Consider the following 21,922-nt stretch of genomic DNA (forward strand, 5'->3'; position numbering starts at 1 on the left):
GGATGGAACACCGTGCGTTTTTGTATAGATGGAAGCAAAGACTGTACCCCAAGTGTCACAGTCCTCAATGTGTGGTGCGATTCCCATTGGGAGACATATAGTCAGAATCCTGTGTTTTTCTAATGGGGTGGTGTCAGGAAACACCGCCTCTATTTGGGTGATTTTCTGTGCCAACCAGAATGGTATTTGTTCCCGTTTAGCTGGAACTTTACCTAGGCAGGATTGGATGTTCTGTGGTGTAATTTTATTTGTTTCCCCTGGTGAGGGGTCAGCTGTGGAAGTTTAATCGCTGGCTGAATCGTTGAAGTCCGCATTACATACTGAACTAATTGTCTATGAATTTTTAGTAGTTGTTTTAGCTGTATTAATAGCTCTGCTGCAGGCATTCTTTCGATGTCTGGATGTGGTGTGTATCCGGCTAAGACCGGCCATGTTGCTCCTGGTCTACCTAAAGGACCGAGCCTTGTAATGTGATTGTTATGTTTTAGGGCGCCATCAAATAAGAGCAAATGCTCTTGAAATTTGAGTGGTACTTCCACCTCCTCGAATGGAGTGTAAATGTCAGGAGGTTCCTCTACTTTGTAATAGTGGAAGTACTTTGTTACAGCATTTGCTGCTGGAAAATGTATCCATGTATAGTATACCTCTGTCTGCCGATATTCGTGTGCCTCAATTACGAATATGACTGTGCCACCTCTAGGTGTCAGTCCATTTTCTATAAGTTTTAAGGTTATAGATCTCCTTTTGGCGACCTGGATGAGTATTATATCCGGGTCTGCTGTTTGCATGGTAGCATCAGCATCTGCTATTTCAGTAGCTAATCTAATTGCCTCTCTTTCATCATCACTCTCTGCCATTTTACAGACAGGATGGTATTATGTTAGTTTGCAGATCAAGTTTCTTATGGAAACAGAGATTAGATGCACAATATTCTGGAACTGTTTTATCCTTCAACGTTGACTAGACCAAGAACCATACATAGGAGTTCCCTCCTGCGAGGTTTTGGAGGATATAATAACCTTTCACCCACTCCAGACGTCTTTGGAGTATTTGGGAAAAGGGGTCTGAGTGAGAAAGCACGACTGAGTTACTCTAAATGTCTTACGTTAGTTTTATCGCCCTTTCCAAACGCGTTGGGCGCCATGTAGTGTAGCTCCTATTTTCCCAATAGGCTCTGCGCATTGGAATAGTACCTACAGCAGTAAAGGCCTAGACCAGACGTTAACTAGGTCTACTACTGTCGATACTAGACTTAATTTTTGGGTTTGCCAGCTAAGCTCAGAGTTCGCTAGAAACTTTCTCGAATGTTCAAGGAAGGATTAACTTCCCTGATTAGACAAGAAGGGATTTAGTTTCTGACAACCATAGAACATGACAACTTTGCTCTCCCCTAATCAAGAGTCAATCTCAAGAGTCGTGTAAGCACAAGGCAATTATTTTACTCAGTCAGTACGTGCATTCTTAGTCTCATCAGAATGTAGAGAAAAGGAAGAGACGGGCGTGTTCAATAAAAAGGTGTTATTTATTGATCAGTCTCTTTTCTCATACATGAGAAATGGATCGATATTATTGCAATACTTATAGTTAAGTAAAGTGCATACATTAGAAGCAATAGTATAAAATAATACTGTAAAAACATTGATATGGTTTCTGAGCCATATGATGTTTAAAATGATTAAAATATATTTACATACACATATACATTTGACTAAACGTGCTCAACTGGTGTTTCTAAATACGCCTACCCCGTGTACCTGACCTAAGTCTAATGCGTGGGCGGGAATAGAAAGTTACAGTTTAAGTTAAGTTTGTTTTTGCCAAGTGAATAACTAAAGAATTCTCTGTGAGGGGTTATTCAGTTCTGTACCTGGAAGTTAGGATGAATGAGGAATGGTATCTCTTTCTCTGCTCTCGATATTCCAGGCTGCCTGCGAGGGCTACCCGGAAGCGCTGGTGCTGGGTCTCTCGGCTTGAGATAGCAGCGCGTCTCTCAGCGCGTCAGGAAGGCGGGGCTGCTGCCAGCGGGGTCTGCTTCTGCTCTCGGCTTCGGCAAGTATGGCTGCTCCGTCTTGTCACCACGCGTGTGTTTGCATAGGGCAAGGTCGGCAATATTTATACCTTAAAGGTGCCGGGATTGACGTAAGGATGGACATAGGTACGTCAATAAAGATGTCATACGACTTGCTCGTTAGCACATTCTTTACTAAAGTTCTCTGTGAAATCAAAACAATGGCCGCACGGATTATCCAGGTTGTCATAGGTTTGATTTGTTATCCTTATGCCTTATCAGGGGCTGGAGGAATGTCGCTTGTCTAATTAGATCTCAAGCGTTATGACCTAATCAGATAACACGTTCCTGTGCCGTAGTGTGACTGCGTCAGATAACGGTATCTGCATCATGGGGGATTTCTTGCCTCATGGGCTGACTGTTAGTTAACTAGCTAGGTAGTTTAACCAGAATAGGGTCAGGAATAGGGGGATCGATTCAGAACCTATAGAAATACACGACAATTCAAGCATCTTACTGCTTTTGTCTCACCTGTCGCCACTTTCCAATTTAGGAGGATGCCGTTTGGTTTGGCTTAAGTGGCGTCAGTCTTCCAGCGAGTCATGGAAAAAGTCTTGGAGGGGGTTGGTGATATGGTCGTTTTTAAAGACGAAATTTTAGTGGATGGAAAGAACAAGGAGTTGCATGACAAAAATTTGGCAAAAGTTTTGGAGAGATTAGAAAGGAAAGGGATTATAGCAAACAAACTTAAATGTGTTTTTGTGTTCAGTCTATTGAATATCTTAGACACCGTATTTCTGGTGATGGGATTGTTCCTAGAGAGGGTCTCATTGAGGCTATTTCCAAAGCCCCATGTCCTGTTTCGAAAGAACAGGTCTCCTCTTTTCTAGGATTGTGTGAATTTTACACAAACTTTGTCTTCAATTTCACAGCTAAAACCGTTCACATGCGTGAACTTCTGAAGAAAAAGGTGAACTTTATCTGGGATGATTCCTGTCAAGAGGAGTTTACAAAGATAAAAAAAGAATTGGAGACGTGTGGTATGCTTACTCCATTTGACCCTCTTGTCAAGTGCACAGTGTATGTGGACGCCAGTTTGAATGGCTTGGGGGGATGATTTCTCAATTCAAGGAACGGAAAGAGTACACTGTTGGATTTGCGTCAAGAGCATTGCGTCCAAGTGAAAGAAATTACTCGGTGATTGAAAGAGAATTGTTGGCGTGTTACTGGGCTGTTGAACGTTTTAAAAGTTTTTTGTGGGGGAAGACTTTTACTCTCCTTACAGATCATAAGCCTCTTATTCCCATACTTAGCGGAAGAGCTGTAAAGGACCACACCCTAAGAATTGCAAGGTTGAGCTCTAAGTTGTTGCAATATAAGTTTGGTGTGGCACACATTCCTGGTGGGCGCAATACACGAGCTGATTACCTTTCTAGGTCCCCTCTGCCACTCAACAAAGATGATTGCGACCATGATGCGGATGAGTAGTGTCTTATTGCTGCAGTTGATGTTTGTTGTGTGGCGTCCTTTAATGAACATCACTGGTTTAAAGGAATGTTTCAAGTTTTATTTTATTTGAATAGTTTGTTAAAACCATTGCAACACAGAAATATTTCATTGCAGACCATTTTATGTATATAAAAACTCCTTAGCTATAAAAGGATAAAAGTTCTGTTAAAAAACTGCACAATAAACTTCAAGTATTAAAAGTCACTTATTCAGGCACGTTATAACCAGAAGTGCATGTCACGTTGTATCCACCACAATAATTAATGGGTATAATACTTTGTAATTGCACAGGTACATTTAAAAGTTAGATTTCAGCCAGTGTTTTTATTTCCGGCAATTTCTTTTGGCATGCTGTCAGAAATGTTACCAAAGCACAGTTTAGTTGTGGGTCACTTGGGGCAAGGCAAGCCAGAACTGCCTGCCTCCTAGTTCTAATTCCACGCTGGTTGAATTTTGCTTTTAATATTTGTAGCCGTTCTTGTGAAAGTTGTTTGCAGGAGCATAATAGATTAGGTATTTATATTCCGCAGTGCTCTCCTTTCGGGTGTTGGCCCAAAACCATACTGAGGGTTCTTCTCTTGTTTTTTGCTCACGGTGATGGTTTTAGTTTTATCAAGGTTTATCGTTAAACCGTTTTCTTTTGAGTAGTCTTGTGTGGCATTCAAAAGATGTTGGAGGCCTACTCTCGTTTTACTGATCAAGACTATATCGGCTGCGTATAAGAGACATGGCACTAAGATGTCTCCCAGTTTTGGAGCATGCGAGTTGCAGGCGTTTAATATTGATATAAGGTCAGCTACAAACAGGTTAAAAAGTGTGGGGGCCAGTACGCAGCCTTGTTTAAGCCCTTTGTCCATTGGAATGCATCGCGACAAGTGTGTTCCGTCGCCCAGCTTAATCTGGACCCAGGTGTTAGTATGCAGGTTTAACAGGAGGTTTAGGAGAGGTTGGGGGAGCCCCCAGTTATGTAGTTTGGACCACAATCTGTTTCATCTTACATGATCGAAAGCTGCTTTATAATCAATAAAGCACAAATGCAAGGAGCTCCCAGTCGTTTCCACCTTGTTGAAGAGCATTGACATCGTTATTATATTTGTGGTCGTCCCCACGTTCTTTGCAAAGCCCGTCTGGTTCAACGGGATGATAGATTTTGCTTCTGCCCAGGTCTGGAGCTCTTCCAGGAGCATTCCAGCAAAAAACCTTGCCTCATTGTCCAGTAATGCGACTAGCCGATAGTTCTGAGGCTCTGACCTAACCCCTGACTTATGAATTGGCGCAATGATGGATCCTCTCCATGACTCAGGCAGAATATTTGTCATCCTGATTTCCCGGACCAGTGGTTCTAGTGCTTCAGCCCAGAATGTTGTCTCTTGCTTATAAAGCGCAGGCGGTATACCATTTGGGCCGGGGGCCCCTTCCCTCCTTCCCTTGCCTAATCACCTTTTTATGATCATGATTCTACTAGTTGGTGAGTCAACGGTTGAAGTGACATTTTCGATTTTACCTTGTATGGTCTGGTTGGTCCCTGCATGTGCGGCACTGATGTTAAAACCTTTGGAAGCAACAGAGGGGTTTTCCCCATTCATTATAGACTCCGTGTCTTCTTGGAAGTGAGACCCAAGATATCCAGACTGCCTCCGAGATATTGGAGGTAGTTCCCTCGTTATTAGGATGAACACATTTTTTTATGGTTCTCCAGAAATTAGCGCTGTTGTTTTGCTTAATGTCAGCATGTAGTTTGGCCCATATGGAGTTCTCTTCATCCCTTTTTGCATCCTTTTTTTGTTTTTTCAACAGAGCCTTTTGCTTTCACAGTGAGTCTAGTAGTATTGTGTCTTGAGAGTTCCACCGTAGCCATCGAGTGCGATAGATAACTCTCTTGGTGCCCTTGATTTCTTTCAGTGCCGATTGCGATATCGATTTCGCACCTCCGATTCTTTGTTGGATTTTTGGCTTGATATTCGATGTGTAGACTGCCATTGTATCAGTGAAGCTTTCCCACTTTTTAACCTCGTCTGATCCGGCTCTCACTTCGAAGTGATCCTTAGCAATTCCCACCATTCTGCAGTGTGTGGCAGACCCAAACTTGATTCTCTTGAGATTAATAGTGTCACATGCTCCCTGAGCAGTCCAGCTGTGTTCGAACATGTGGACTGTTGTTCTAAGATCAATTTCTTGTGGCCGGTGGTCGCTGTCCCCTTTGTCCCCTAAACGAAATAGGATAACTTTATGGAACAGCTCAAGGGAGACAAAAGTGTAGTCTAATATAGTGTTTATTCTGCATGAGCAGTATGTTGCCATGGGGGGATTATCTCCTCTTGATCTGCCATTTAATGCTCTTAAGTATAAGTGTTCCAATTCCTCCAAAGCCAACCGTCCCGCCTTTGTTTGTTTGCTCGAGAGTAACTCCCCTTGCGCTGGAATGTTCCAGATTGTGTTTTGCATAAGTGTATCGCATCAGCGGAGGACTCCATTAGATTTAGCTTTAGATCGCCCGTGAGAATGAGCTCCGCTGATGGTCCTTCTGTACTGTAAGTTTCTACCAACTTGCACATTTCTTTTATTAATTTGCCTTTCCTCTTGGGTTGGATATAAACGTTGATCATTGTGATGTTAAGATCCGTTACTCGTGTTGCACCTAGAGAGTTTAAGTTTACAGCAAGAACTGTAAGTGACGGAGAGCCTAGATCTCGGACAGTAAGGTTGAGTCCACATGCAACATATATGGCCAGGCCACCCTGTAGATGGCCATACTTTGCCTCCGCTAGTGCACTTGTGTAGTCAAGTCAAGTCAAGTACCACTTTATTCGATTTAGTTAAAAATCATAAAAGCATACTACATTCAAATAAAAGCGACAGTATTACAGCTTGAGAAAATACAAATTCATTGAGTCAATACTATATACTAAATCACACTGTTAAAAAGTTAAAAAGCATCAGTTAAAAACATATGAATCATAGGTTAAAAATACAGCTAGAAATAGGAGTGCAATATTACGCTTTTAGCAGATTACAAATACACAGAACTTTATCCAATTTTGCCTTCCATACAAAAACCCAAGTATTAAATTTTAAGTCTTTTCCTCCTGATCCTGACTGCAGCAACAAGGTAATTGGCCACGCTAAACATAGCCAAGGCAGAATCCAAAAGTTGAAGATACAGGAGGGCTGGTTTAGCCTGTTGGAAGGCTTTGTCCTTCAATAGCGGAACCAAATATTTCTGCCTGGGCACAGTAAAAAAATGACAGAACAACATAAAGTGCATATTGTCTTGCGCTGAAAAGTTATCACAATTACAGACCGGGGCGTCCTCCTCCCTATACCAGCATTGACTATCACAGAGCACCATATAAATCTGATTAAACCGAAGTTTAACCAGAAGCCACCTGTGAAAGGGGATGTTAACAGTAGTAAGGTATGGTTGTATAGAGAGGGAAGTAATGGTCAGATAATGAGCTCTGACCATAGTTTTGGTCAGTTGTCGTTCCTCCCTCTCCATATTTTTGATTTTAACAAAGTTAAGCTTAACCCAATCCAAATCAGATTTCCTTAGGTCTTGGGGGGCCGTAAAAATATCAGGACGTCCAAGAACCAAAGAACATTTCCGAATATATGAAAGCCAAGCTATTTTGTTAAAATTATCCAGTTTTAGAGAGTCCACCAAAATTTTATGGTTCAGGCCTAGATTGGTGTTAATCCAGGTCCTTATCCATAACAAAATTGGGGCCATAAGAAGGGTGTCAGAAATATACCCTAGACCAAGTTCCTGGTGGACTGAAAACGTTGCTGTGGACTGTGGTAACCCTAAAATTGATCGAAGGAACTTATTTTCTTCCCTCTGGATCAACTCACCATTCACATACCCCCACAGACCTGAACCATACCTGGCTATTGCCACAGATTTCGCCCTGTAGATGTTTAATAAAGCACCAGTTGGTTTTCCGCCCAGTCTCCTGGAAAAGCTTAATATGGCGTTAGCCGAACTCCTAACTGCTTTAGTTTTAGCTGTGATTTGGGGAACCCAGCTTCCTCTGGAGTCAAAAATCACACCCAAATAAGTAAAAGATTTGACGTTAGTGATCACGTCGCCATTACAATAGAACTGTTTGGAGTTATTTTTAACAGTCCCAAAAGTCATGACGTGCGATTTAGAATTATTTATCACTAAGTCCAGTGAAGACATAAAATCATTAAAACCATTTAAAAGTCTTTGTAAGCCAATGGGCGTGCGCGCTATCAAGGCTGCGTCGTCCGCGTACAGTAGAACGGGAATTCTAGTCTCCCCTGCACGCGGAATGTCCAAGGTGGCATTTAAAAGGGTTTCCTCAAGTGAATTTATGTAAAGGGTGAACAGCATGGGAGCAAGAATGCAGCCCTGCCGCACCCCCCTGCTTGATTTGAACCAGGCTGTACAATTCCCCTTTTGGTCCATCCTAATAGAGGCTTTTAAATCCTTATGTAATTCAGCCAAAAAATATACAAGGGGTGGATCCAGACCCAGTTTTAATAACATGGTCCACAGCCGGGCTCTATTGACTAAATCAAAGGCTGTGGACAGGTCCATAAACGCGACAAAAATTGATCCCTTCTTAGCAATAGTGTATTTCGAGATTATCAGATGAAGATTGAGGCATTGATCCTCTGTCCCTCTGCCTGTCCGAAACCCATACTGGGTTTCTGCAAGGATGTCATTTTCTAGGGACCAGGTATTAATTCTCGCTAAGAGGACCTTGCCCAATATCTTCATTGAAGAATCCAGTAAAGAAATTGGTCGAAAACACTTGGGGTCACTTCTTTTGCCCTTTTTAAAAATGGGTACTATAGTTGCACATGCCCAAGTTTTTGGGAAGCCCCCCTCATGTACACAATTGAAAACATTAGCCAGGATCTCCGCCCATAGCTCAGGTTTGCTTTTGTAGAGGTCCAGTGGAACCCCATCCGGTCCCGGAGCCTTGTTGGCAGCAGAGCCCAAAATTGCCAACTCTACTTCTGCTTTACTAAAGGTTAGCTTGGTGGGGTAGGATAAGGAGTAAGGTATTGCAAAAACCTCCACTATAACATCTGAGCCATATATATGGGAGAAGTGGTTTATCCAGACTGCTTCCGGGATATTTATATCAAGGTCCGAGTTATTGGTGTTAGCAAACAAGGGATTATTAATTATGGCCCAGAATTTGGAGCTTTGATTGAGAGTTGTGGAATCCATTAAAGAATCCCAGGCTTCATCTTTAATGGCTTTTTTCCGTGATTTAACCGCCAAAGCATATTCTTTTCTCAGCTGTGCCACCAGAGGCCTATTTCTGGGCAATTGTTTAAGTGCCCTCAGCAGAGCCGAGTGAGCCTTTGAACAGGAGTGGTCGAACCACCTAAACACTGGGGCTGGGCGCCTCCTAGGTCTTTCTGTAAGCTCTTTATCTATTCTTGTACAGATAGCTTCAAAGGCACCAACAACATCCCCCCCCTACTCACTCCATCCCGACATTTCTCGATTTCTACTGCCATATGTTGTTCAATTTGGCCATGAAAGTCCTTCGGACATACCTTGCACCATTTCAGGCGCCTTCCCTGGTCACTACTCCTTACATCCCTAGCAGAGCTAGACATTTGTTCCCCTTTACGTAAACCAGAAAGAGTATCCAAAACCAACAGCACAGGATTATGGTCACTGAACCCACTTACAACAGCATTATAAAACAAAACATAGCGTAAGAGCCCCGGGGACATAAAAAAATAATCAATGATTGTTTCGCTACCCCTCGCGTTATACGTGGGAACTCGAGTTGTATGGTCTTCGAACCCTGGCTCATATAAATCGTTGGATGATAACAGAGTTTCCATTGCCATGCCCTTAGGGCTATGTTCAAAATGAGGCAATGACGTGTGATCTGGGCCGGTATCATCTACAATGTGGCAATGAAACTTACATAAGTGTACATTAAAATCACCCATCATAATTAACTGAACAAAAGTGGTTTGATTTGACATATAATTCGTTAAAAAGGCCGATAGGCCATCTAAGACAGCATTGGGGGCCCCCCCTTGGGTTGCGTTATAACAATTTATGAACAAAATCTTGTTCTTGTCTAACAGACAGATTTCCACCAACTGGAAGGAAGGAGATGAACTGGGTATTTCTCTAACCTTCCCTGCCAATTTAATTGAGACAAGCAATAACAGGCCCCCTCTGTCCCTTCCCGCCACGGAGCTCTGGGCATCAACAAAAAAAGATCTATAACCATCTAGCCAGAACCCCTTTCCTTGCGACCAAGTTTCTTGCATGGCAACTATGTCATATTCCTTCAATTGTTGTATCCAGATAGGATCATCCTGCTTTGCCCGTAGGCCCGCAATATTCCAAGATAATAACCTGATATGCCCTTCGCCCACTGATAGTGGGGCATCTGTAACAATTGTGGCCATGTCCTCTGATATGTTGGCCACTGCAGAACCTAAACATGGGGCAGTCAGGTTTTCATGTGCGGGCACTAGTCATACAGTATCCATGCTATCAGTGAGGGCCGCAAACCTATTTGATAACAATAAATCGTTTGTGGGGAAGCTCCTCTCAGCATTAGGTAACCCAATCCCCTTAGTAGGCTTAGTAACCCAATCATTAGTTACCGCTGATGAAATAAATTTGTCCTCCGCCCAGGATTTTTCAAAAGGGTATGTCGTATTATTTTCTACGCCTCTCAAACTATGAGCTCGAGGATAAAAAAAGCCAAGAGGCATAGCCCGGACACCTTTGCTTACAGGGTCCAAATGGGAGTCATCCCAAAAGAGTCGACAAGCGACGTTTCTGGATTTGAAATTAACAATGACACAGTCTCCCAATGCCTTTTTCTTACTTGTGCCCACCCAGTTAACCCTTCTGCTTGACAGAATATTGTCAGCAATATTGCTTTCACCTGTGCAATTAGCATTACACCATTTTTTTACATGCCTAAGAAGGGTATCATGTTGTTCCACCTCCCCCTCTTTGAGTTTTGGCACGTTTACAGGGATTGCGACAAAGGGTGTTGCCTCTGGCGGTAAATTTACTGGGGGTACCCTTTTTGCCACAGCCTCCTGGTGGCTTCTTTGGTTTGCGGGGGAAATTACTTGGCGGGCAACCTCCATTGAGGGAATGTATATTCCCTTATCCACTATCCCTTTTTTGTGAACAGGATTATCAATATTAACTATAGGGGGACTAGCCAACCTAGTTATGGGTTGACCCCCACCCTTAGGGGCAGACACCTGCACAGCTACTGGGAGAGATGGTGGGGCCCGGGAAATGAGAGCATCGTTAATACGATCACATTTAGCCATAAGATTCTTAACACAGTCCTTCAAAGTCTCGTTAATGTCAGAGGCAATCTGGACCAAGGCAGATTCCAGTCTATCTGTGAACAGTTTTTCTAGGAGGGCTGCGATACAATCCTCAGTTACATAAGTTGGCTGTTGAAGACCAGACTGACCAACTGGCGACCGTTCGACACCCCCCGTGCTCGATGGAAATGTTGGTATCACAATTTCGGGCAAAGCCGGGAACGGAAGAACTGTGGCAGATTGAGGCAAAGTAGGTCTACATGACTCAATAATGACCCGTGGCTCCAACGGGATACAGTTTAATGTAGAGGCTGATACATTAGAAGAATTGGCAGCCCCAGGCCTGGGAACAAGCCCCAGCTCACGCTCGGACTCAGCGATCTGCGTAGACAATTCTCCCACCTTAGATGTTAAATAAGTAATGATGCTGGTGGTGTATTTAGGTACCTTCGCCTTACCCTCGCCTGCCGCCGCTGTAGCAATTTTCCGCTTACTCATGATGAAAGTGATATGGCCCGTCCCGTCCCTGGTCGTCCTTGGACGGCCTTAGACGGCCCGCCCTCTGCCCGGGCTCCGCCCGGCGCCGCCCGCGCGCGTCCCGCGAGGCGGGAGGAGAGGCTCGCTCTTATGCGCCTCCGGGCGCGGGAGTGTTACGCTGCTGCCGGTGTCCCCGTGTGAGAGCAGGGGACGCTGGGTGATGTAGTCTCGACGCTCCCCCCTCTCGGCGGCCGCGGTGCTGGAGCGGCGGCGGGGGAGAGCGGAGCAAGTCTGCAGGGTAGTTTTAGTTTGAGCAATCAATAGATCAAACTAAACCTCTCTTGTCGCGATGAATTCAAAGTCAGATAAGTGCACATAAATCTTTCTAGTACACAACAGTATTCGGTCCCCGTCGACTGCAACCCTGGCTGTGCAATCTGTGTAGAAGCGCAGAAATCCTTGCAAGTGTGGAGGTTCGCTCAGCCAAGTCTCTTGTAGAGCCACAATGTCAAAGGCCCTGATGTAATCGATGAAGTCCGCATCCAACAGTTTGTTTGCCAGGCCGTTCACGTTCCATGAACATATCCATAGAGACCCCCTTGTGTTTGATCTTTTTTTGTCCCGTTAGATCGTCAGTCCTTTTTCCTGTTATTTATTGTTCTTGAGATCCATCTTATGTCGGTGTCCCATGTCGGTGTTGTTATGGGGTCTTGATGGCTTTCGCTTTCTGCCAATAAGCCTTCTCCATTTGTTGTACTTTGCCCCCTGGCTCCTTTCAGTACCGAGGTGATGGACCTGCCAACTGGTACAGGGTTATCAACGGTATATTTTGGCCTCAGCAGGTCGGGATATCCTAGCTTAATGTGTGGAGTAATGGTTATCCCCCAGCTCTTAAAAGTATTCCTTTATCTGTATATTCTGTGTGCAATGGTAGATGAACCCAATGAAGCATGCGTTTTTCCCCCAGTTGCCGAATCCTTGCAGTTGATAAATTCAATCAAGACTAGGTCAGTTGGCGTGATTTCAGACAGGGATGGTATGTGGGATAATAAGCGGAGAATGTTGCCGCGATTCATAATGTCAAACCTGCCATTAGAGGTGTATTCTGGTGTGAACAGCAGTGCTGTCGTTTCCTGCCAGTTTATGTCATTGGAGACCGTTTCTTGCATGTTTGTTTGAGCGACAGCATAATTCTGGTGTTCCCCTGTTATTCTGTGGGTCCCGGCTGCTCCCGTCAATTGGTTATAATTTCCGGCTTCCATCAGTTGACTCACTGGCTCTCTAAGGTGCAGTTCCATGCTGGTGTGGTTATGCTCTGAGGGTGCCTCAAGGTGCTGTCCCTGACGGAAATCTGTGTTTGTAGAGGTTGGAGCTGATATATGTGTTGTGACCATGCTTCGGGATTGGCAAGTGCGAATCTTCTCTGTACCCGTATGGGCCGGGACCTGGTCGAGGTTCCAGGCCTTCTTTATAGTCGCTGAGTCTATGCGTATTGTACCTAGGTTGCATAAGTTCACGTTGCTTCCCCCAGAGGCATGACCGTTAGTATTTGTATTTTGCGCAATTCCATGTGGCATGCCCTCCTGATTTAGGGCTTGCAACTGGCTTAGCCTCATGTTTTCTGTTTTAGTATTTTTACTGCCTTTTGTAAAGCTATTCCTTTTCAGAGATGGCTGGGCGGGTTCGGTCTCCGTGTCCTCTTGTTATTGCTCCATCACTCTTGCTTCTGTGTTCCTGAAGGTAAGGTGTTGATGAATTTTCTTGATCAAGGTTGCTCTCGGTTGGTGTAGTCCCGAATAGGCGCATCAATCCATTTTTTCCGCAGATTTGTTTTTGGTTGCGACCTTTGCGTTTTTGTGCTCGTCTTTGTTTTGCATTCAATTTATTTTCCCATTTCCCCTCTTCTAGAGTCTCTGTCACTTTATTTTCAGTCTTTATTTTCTGGCCAGATGTTACGTTGCCGTCAGTTTTTGTTTGTCTAGTCGTAGTGAGATCATTCTCGCCATTTGTGAATACTGGTTGGTGAGTTGTCGTGTCGGTGTAGTTTCTAGTTATGGGCTTTTCCATTGTTGACTCAGTGCGATAGTCGGATGCACATTTTTTTACTTGTGCGCACAGTTCGTTTAACATTGTTGGAAGAGTGGCTAGTTGGTCTACAATTGAGCTGCAACCGCAGTTTTGGCTATTGGCTAGGGCATAGTCTTGAATGTTCTGTACAAAGGTGCTCAGCTTACCTAGCTTACTATCAATTGCAACCACGAATACTGCCAAGGAGTTCATTAAAGTCAATTGGGTGTCCATTTTCTCAGACTGATATTGCAGGGCTTCTACCAAAAGATGCACTGTTTTTAATAAGCTTGCCCATGCATTCCCATTCTCCGACTGGTTCATGTTTTCCAATTGTTTCTCGGGTACACTCTTTGGACTTTCTTGTGCATTCGTTTTTATTTGCGGGTCCTCTTTTCTTTTCTGGGACGCATGTCCCGCTTGCGCCTCCGCCTTTGAGCCTGCTATGGTGTTGTTCCTACCGTGGTCTTGAACGTAGGTTTTGAGGAGGGCCTCCCATTCCTCCTTTTCAAGGCATGGAAAATTGTCAAAATTTTGGCTCGCATCTGAATTGCTCCGTCCTCTTTGTTGGAGTGTCTGAGGATTGTATTGAGATAGTGGTACAGCAGATAGTTTTTTATAATCTAAACACTTGTTTTCTTTAACGTGTTCCAGTCCGCCCTCTAACTTTTTTATATTTACTGTTGCCTTAGTGGGCAGGTGAGGTTTTTCCTTTGCATGTTGCTTTTCTTCATGGCTATCCAACTCATGAATACTTCTAATAAGTCACAGTTGCCCCTTCCGGCCTTGTGTAGTACTTTGCTCTTGGGAAGAGGAATGTTTGAAGTGGCATTTTCTTCGAGGCTCTGAGACCCTTTTATTTCATCTGTGAGTTCCCAGTCATCTCCCATTCTTGTCATTAAATACTTCTCCCTTATACGTTCCGTGCCTTGTTCCATACATTTGTTTATTCCGGTATCAGACCTCCTGCTGCCATGGCTTGATAGAGATTGTGTGGTTGTTGGTTCATTTATTCGTTCAGTTGTTGGTAGAATGGGCGAGCTGTTTAGGCCCGTAACATCCGCCGCACTACTTTGTTGTATAAACCGTCGCCCTCTCTGCTGCCGAGATGGTTTAGGGGCTGTAGAGGGGTCAAAAGGCCTATGGTGGGAGTGGGGTCTGAAAGAAGAGTGTCGCCAGCATTTTTTAGATAACAGAATTTTGTATCTATTTTAGGCTGAAAAGAGAAGTTCTTTGGGCCTTTTTCCCCTAAAGTTGATTTATTTGTGTTGCCGGAATTTTTGATGTTTGGGGTAAGTTCAAGTATTGCATCAGGTATTTGAGTAGCAGGTCTGGTTTTGGCCTGTGGTTCACCGATGGAGCCAGCAGGTGCTTTCAGCTTCCTTTTCCACTTGCTGGAATTATTAGTAGATGTGACACTAGTGCGCACGCATCCTGACCTCATGCTTGGTGATGATTTAATAATGCAATGTAATTCTCATAAGGAGAGGGTATTGCGGTGTTATCGGATGGTCGCAGGAGTCCTCCTGCTACGCTCCCTCTTCTGCCGCTGCTGACCACGCCGGCAGCCAGCAATCACCCCCGCCAAAAACAAGGGTGTGGAGCTTGCACTTTGTGGCCCTTGCGTTGTCAGTGTTTTTGCAGCTTTGCCCCGTTGCGGTAGCTTCCACACGGCTCATACTCCTGCTGCAATCCTGCTGCAGTTGAAGGCAAATAGGTTTGCGAGAGGACTGCGTTGCGCTAATTTACCGATGCGTTGCCGAGCGCCCTCGCAGCCTGACAGCCTCGCAGCCCCACGTTTGGAAAGTCCACGCAGCTCCGCCTGGAAGATGCTGACAGAGGAAATGGCCTCCCACGGGGGGTGAAGTGATCAAGCGGTCTGGGAGTCAAGTTCTGCTAGAGCAGTATGTGGGCTGAGGGTTGCTGTAGTGGTAGCGGTATCCCGAGTCTTGTTGGCCCCACCGCGCCACCGTGCTGTTCCCTGTTCCCTGTTCCCTGCTCATCTGCCTCCTCTGCCTCTGCCTCTCTGGCTCTCGCTTCACACTCCTGGTCACTCTCCTGGTTGACTCCTGGTCGGCTGCGGCCTGAATGGGCGCCTTGCTCGACACCCGGTCAGCTGCAGGCTCAATCCCAAGCGCAACTGCTCGCCAGCGACCTCCGTACAACTTCCGAGTGCTCCGGCGCCACGATGCTCTCTCCGCAGCACCGCGATTTTCATCACAGCTCATTGACCCAGAAGCTAGTGCGTTCAAGTCCACTATTTCTGTAGGGGATTGGGTGAGGGTTAAGTCTCCACTAAATGTTCCTAAAGGCTTGTCAAAATGTGGCCCTCCAGTTAAAGTGGATGCTACTTCACGTTTTGCTGTGAGAGTAAATGAAATAAATTGGTGGAATTTGTCCAGGATTTACAAGATTCCAATGAAAGTTGTTATGCACCTGGGTTTGGACTCAGGAAACACTGATTTTTCTGTTCCACCTCAAATGAAAACTTCTATTAAGAAAAGTACCTCTTTGAAATATGTTCCTCCACGGAGGAGTAATAGGACAATTGTCCAGCCGAATCGGTTAAATCTTTAAAGTTCTTCAGTGCTGCGCGAATTTCGCTGCAGTGCTGAAGGGTAATAAATCATATTGGCTCATGACGGAAATGTTCCGTCATCAGTACCGGAGCACCGACGCTGATGACGGAACCGTTCCGTCATGAGCATGGAAGGGGTTAAAATCTTTAACTGTGTTTTCTTTCTTTATATTTCTATTATACTGCTTCTTTTCTTTTTCTTATATTCATCTATTTTTCTCTAGTTTCTTCTGTATTCTTCTTTCTGTGGATGTAAATGGAAAGGAAGGTGATGTTGTAATAGTTTCCCTTTAAGATGTTATGATGTAATTCTCTTTGAGATAGAATGCTGTTGTTTGAATCCCAGGGAAGGCAATTCCTGGAAGCTGTGGAGATGAACAGTCAATAAACTACTTGCTCTTGCACCTACCTGGTATAGCGTGATTATTACAGTATCCCATGATGTACTATCAAGTTGATATTAGATAAAGCTGTAGAAATGGATTGGATTAGCTCTAAGATCAAACAGTTGTTGTTTACAGATCACCCAGGAGGCCACTCCTATTCATGCTACCTAAATACACCAAATTTTGGTTGACCGTCCATTGCGACCTATTGTTTCTGGATGTGGATCAATTCATGAGACACTGGGAAAGCATCTAGACACATTTCTTCTGCCCATAGTTCAGGCAGGTCCATCTTATATTTAAGATACTATGGATTTTTTAAAACTAATTGCTATTGATGACAAGAAAATACATGGTTATGCACAGAGGGTATAGTGTCTTTGCACACATCAATATCTCACAAAGAGGGGTTTGAAGCAGTAGAATGGGCATTAGTGAATTCAGGAGAGATGGGAGCAAATAAGATTTTTTATGCTTGAGATACTTCATTTTTGCTTATTTCATAGTAACTTCAGTTTGAATGGGGGCTTCTAATTGCATAGTAATGGGATTTTTTGGGGCTCCAAGTTATGCAAAGATCTTTATACCCTAATTCGAGACAGATTTTATATATCAATCTAACACATGGAGGAAACACTTTGTAATGTATTGTTGATACATAGATGATATCCTTCTGATTTGGAAAGGGAGAAAGCATGAGCTACAGCTATATGTAGGGGAACTCAACTAAAAAACCACTGGATTCTGTTTATATATACCATAGACAACAGTTACATCACTTATCTGGATGCAGACATTATTTGTATATCCTCGGTCATAACAACAAAGGTTTCAGGATACGAACAGACCACAACAACATGTTTCTCTTCGGCAGTTTCCATCTTCCATCGCTGAAGCGTCACCTGCCGTTTTCTCAATTCACCAGAGTGAAGCATATCACATCATGCGAAGAGACAAGCAATTAGATTCTTAACACTGCAAAACACAGTTTTCCAAGTGGGGTTATCCCAATGAAGTACTTAATCAAGCTTTAGACAATGTATCATCCATAGAAAGAATTAATGTATTACGGAGACAAAGTAAAGATCCATCCACCAGGGATGTATTCATTTAATCTTTTCCTACAAAGTCTTCTGCCATAAAAACGAGTCATTCTATGGAGATGGAAACTGTTACAAACAGATACTGATTTCAAAGGACTCTTTGCACAACAACCTCTTTTTGCTTTAACATAGACCAGAAATTTGAAGGAGCCGTTGTCCTCCCAAAAACAGACCAAAATGGAAATTCATAAAGGAATGAGCAAATGCTACAATTCTTATCATTGCAGCAATGTCATCGTGGGCAAATGTATTTCACAATTCCACATCCACTCACAGACGGACAAATCAAGCAGAAGCACTCGGCTGATTGCAGCTCACAAGGAATGGTATATGCTATCAATGCTGATGTGATCTTCTTTATGTTGGAGAGACAAAGAGGAAAGTGAAGGTCTGGATGACCGAACATAAAAGTCTGATGAGATTAGAGAACCCTAACTCACCTTCGGCTATACATTAGAATTGTAGCAATCACACAACTGCTCAGTGATGCTTCACTTTTTTGGAAATCATTCACTAAAAATTAGGTCTCAACATGCATACATTATTGTCTCAGTGCAAAATATTTTGAATCAAATACCTGGATTCCTTGGCAATAAGTCGATCAAATGACAAACTTGAAATGACATTCTTCTTGTAAAGTACTGCTCCAGGTTGATATCTATAATGTACAATTTCAATATTAAGCACATACGTTGCACAGTTATCACTTTACTTCAACACATGCATAATACACATACAGTATGGACAGATTATTGTCATACAATTCTTAGTCCTTTAAAACTTAGGTTGATCTGGGACCCATTACATGACATTGATGTCAGGCTTGTATTATTAGGGTTTTCAGAAACCATTCATGTTACATAGTTTACCCCATCATGCAAAAAAACCAACAGAGGTATAGAAAGAGGCAAGAGTGGTTCAGAAAGAGAATTGCAGAAAGAAGGAACAGAGGTGCAGAACGAGGCAAGAAGGGTACAGAAAGAGGGACAAGGGGTGCAGAAAGAGGCTCAAGGGGTGCAGAAAGAAGCAAGAGAAGTGCAGAAAGAACAACAGAGGTGCAGAAAGAGGAAAGAGGGTGCAGAAATAGTGGTGACAAGTGCAGAAAGAAGCAACAGAGATGCAGAAAGAGGCACGAAGGGTGCAGAAAGAAGCAAGAGAAGTGCAGAAAGAAGCAACAGATGTACAGAAAGAAGCAAGAGTAGTGCAGAAAGAGGGAATAGAGGTGTAGAAAGAGGCTAAAGAGTTGTACAAAGAGGGAAGAGAGGTGCAGAAAGAGGCAAGAGGGGTGCAGACAGAAGCAACAGTGGTGCCGAAACAGGCAAGAGGGTACAGAAAGAAGCAAGAGAATGGCTGAAAAAAGCAACAGAGGTGTAGAAAGAAGCAAGGAAAGTGCAGAAAGAGGCAAGTGAGGTGCAGATATAAGCAAGAACAGTGTAGAAAGAACCAACAGAGGTGCAAAAAGAAGCACAAAGGATGCAAAAAGAGGTTAGAGAAGTGTAGAAAGAACTAACAGAGTTACAGAAAGAGGCAAGGGTGGTGCAGAAAGAGGTAAGAGAGGTATAATAATAGGCAAGAGAGTTACACAAAGAGAGAAGAGGGGTGCAGGAAGAGGCAATAGGGGTGCAAGCAGAAGCAACAGAGGTGCCGAAAGAGGCAAGAGAGGTACAGAAATTAGCATGGGAAGTGCAGAAAGAGGCAAGAGAATTGCTGAAAGGAGCAACATAGGTGTAGAAAGAAGCTAGGGAAGTGTAGAAAGAGGCAAGTGAGGTGCAGAAGTAAGCAAGAGCAGTGCAGAAAGATCCAACAGAGCTGCAAAAGGAAGCACAATGGGTGCAGAAAGAGGTTAGAGAAGTGCAGAAAGAAGCTACAGAGGTACAGAGAGAGGCAAGAGTTGTGCAGAAAGAGGGAAGAGAGGTATAGAAAGAGGTAGGAGAGTTGCACAAAGGGGGAAGAGGGGTACAGCAAGAAAAAAACAGGCGCAGAAAGAAGCAAGTGGGGTGAAAAACGAGGAAGAAAAGTGCAAAAAAGAAGCAACAGAGGTGCTAAAGGAATCAAGAGAAGTACAGAAACAGGCAAAAGAGGTGCAGAAAGAAGCAAGAGCAGTGCAGAAAGAGCCATTAGGGGTGCAGGAGGCAAGAGGGGTGCGGAAAGAGACAAGAGGAAAGAGTGTTCTCCCCTGATCCTCATACAGATACCATCAAGTGGCAATGGAGGCTATGGAGCCTGAAGAATGTATACATGAAGAGTACTCTGTCCCAAGGGTTACTGGTTTCTACTAGAGGTGACCTTCAGGTTGAGAAGAATGCCGGTGTTGGATAGACGAAAGGTCCAGAGTAGGAAGAAATGCAGCTCACCAAGAATGTATGCATTTCAGAAGCTAGGAAGCCTGATGAAACCAGTCATGGTGGCCACAGCCTGTCACCTGGAGTGAAACAAGACCTCCCTCATCCAAAATGGTCCCTACATGGACACCTGATCAGATCAGGCATGTGTGGTGTCCTGTTTTTCCAGATTCAAATGTACCCAGGTGCCCTCATTTCTCTTGAGGCCAAAATAGCTGAAAAATGTCCTGGTGTTAAATGCACATTTCTCCTACTAGATCCAAAATGGATGCTATATCTCCAAGGCTCAGGTGGGAAGGACAAGGACAAAAACAACACATGAGCACCACTCACCCTAAATTTCCAGGATCCTGTGGAAGGTCTGAGCTTCAGGAGCATTGTCACGTAGGCCTGGGGAGCTTCAGGGCCAAAGAGGAGTGGATCGTGAGGCCAGCATCACTCTTTTGTGCTCTCCCTCATCAGAGTGTGAGAGTCATTGCAGTAGCTGTCTCTCACCCATGCGGGACACAAAGAGGAGTGGAGCCGGTTCTTGTCATGGCAACCTGTAGGAAACAGGTTTTGTGATTGAGGGGGTCAACACCCTTCTCAAGCAATAACCACAATCCCTGTCAGGGTGAACCACAACATACATTTCTCTGTGCTTAACACACACATAGCTTGGCACAAGAGCAGTCAGTCTTAACTTAGAGGCAATGTATAAAGTAGTTATGCAGTACTCAGACAGTAATAAAGTGAAAACACAACACAAGAAAAATCCACAATAATTTAGAAAAATAGAGAAAATCTAAATAAATACAATAACACCACAATGACAACAAATCCAAACAGTAGCACTGGAGTTAATGTTTTTAGTGAATAAAACACCTAAAAGATTAAAGCCCCAACCGCAGACATCTAGTTGTGAAAGACCAGGGCAAAGTCAAAAGTTATGGGAGAACACAATGGATCCTCGTTCAGGTACAAAAGATCTTCGCTCGCCTTCAGACTTAGAAGAAATTATGAGGAAAAATGCCTCAGACGGTAAAGTTCAGTGAGAGAATGCAGCCAGCAGTGTCCGAGGAGAATGGGTCATCATCTGGGAGAGATGAACGAAGTCGCAATGAAGATTTCTGTGATCTGACTTTTTCACTCTTTTATGGAAGCAAATAATCTCCAGCGGGATGAAGCTGCAGGCTGTAGCTGACAAGGGGCTCCACGAGGTTGTATACCATTCTGAAGAGGTGCCGCTGAACTGGATTTGCACCTGAGGAGAAGAACTTAGCAGGAGCTACCACAAAGTCAGGCCGACCAGCAATGCACCTTGGGTGGATCCGCGAGCAGGTATCCCTAGTCTTCTGTCAGATCTCAGTCACTTTTTGGTCAAAAATTTTCCAATTTCCAAGTTTTCGTTTTTTGGCTGTTGGACAGCTTTAGCACTACTTCCTAGTGTCCAGGGCTGGGTGGAAACCACTTGAAAGGTTAGACTCACTTCAGGCAAAGCCCAGTTGCAAGGTTCACGTTGCTGGTGCTTTCTGTGTCCTTGAAGCAGAGAACAGGAGGCCAGCCAACTTGCCCCTGGAGGCATTCTGGTAGTCCAGGGATCAAGCAGTCAGGCAGGTCTTAACCAGCAGGGAAGTTCTCTGAGAGTACAAGGCAGGCTTCAAGTGGCAGGGAATTCATCTGGGGTACATAGCAGGCCTCAATCAGCAGGCCAGTCCTCTGAAGTACAAGGCAGTCCTTCCGGAGGTCCTCCATTGGTCCAGCAGTGAATTGAAGAGCTGTTCTAGGGATTCCATATTTATACCTGGTGCCAGCCTTTCAAGTGGGAAAAACATATAGTCTTCCCCCCACATCTGTTTCTGAAATGTTCCTTCCTCCCCTGCCCAGGCTCCAAGAGGTCTAGGGTTACAAAGGACTGCTGCCACGTTCTTTGTGAGTGTGCTGAGGCAGCCCCTTTGAAATGTAACTGGGGCAGGGAACAGCTCCGCCTCTCCCATCCTGCCAACATCTAGTCTGCCTTTGCCTCACTTTCAGGGAAAAATACACAAAGGCCAACTGCCAACTATTTACAGTCATGTGACCAAGGACACAGGGTGCAGGCACTAAATGGTTAGAACAAGAAAATGTCAACTTTCTAAAAGTGACATTTTTATAATGGGACT

The sequence above is a fragment of the Lissotriton helveticus genome, chromosome 4_1, assembly GCF_964261635.1.
Source record: "Lissotriton helveticus chromosome 4_1, aLisHel1.1, whole genome shotgun sequence".
Taxonomy (NCBI): Eukaryota; Metazoa; Chordata; class Amphibia; order Caudata; family Salamandridae; genus Lissotriton; species Lissotriton helveticus.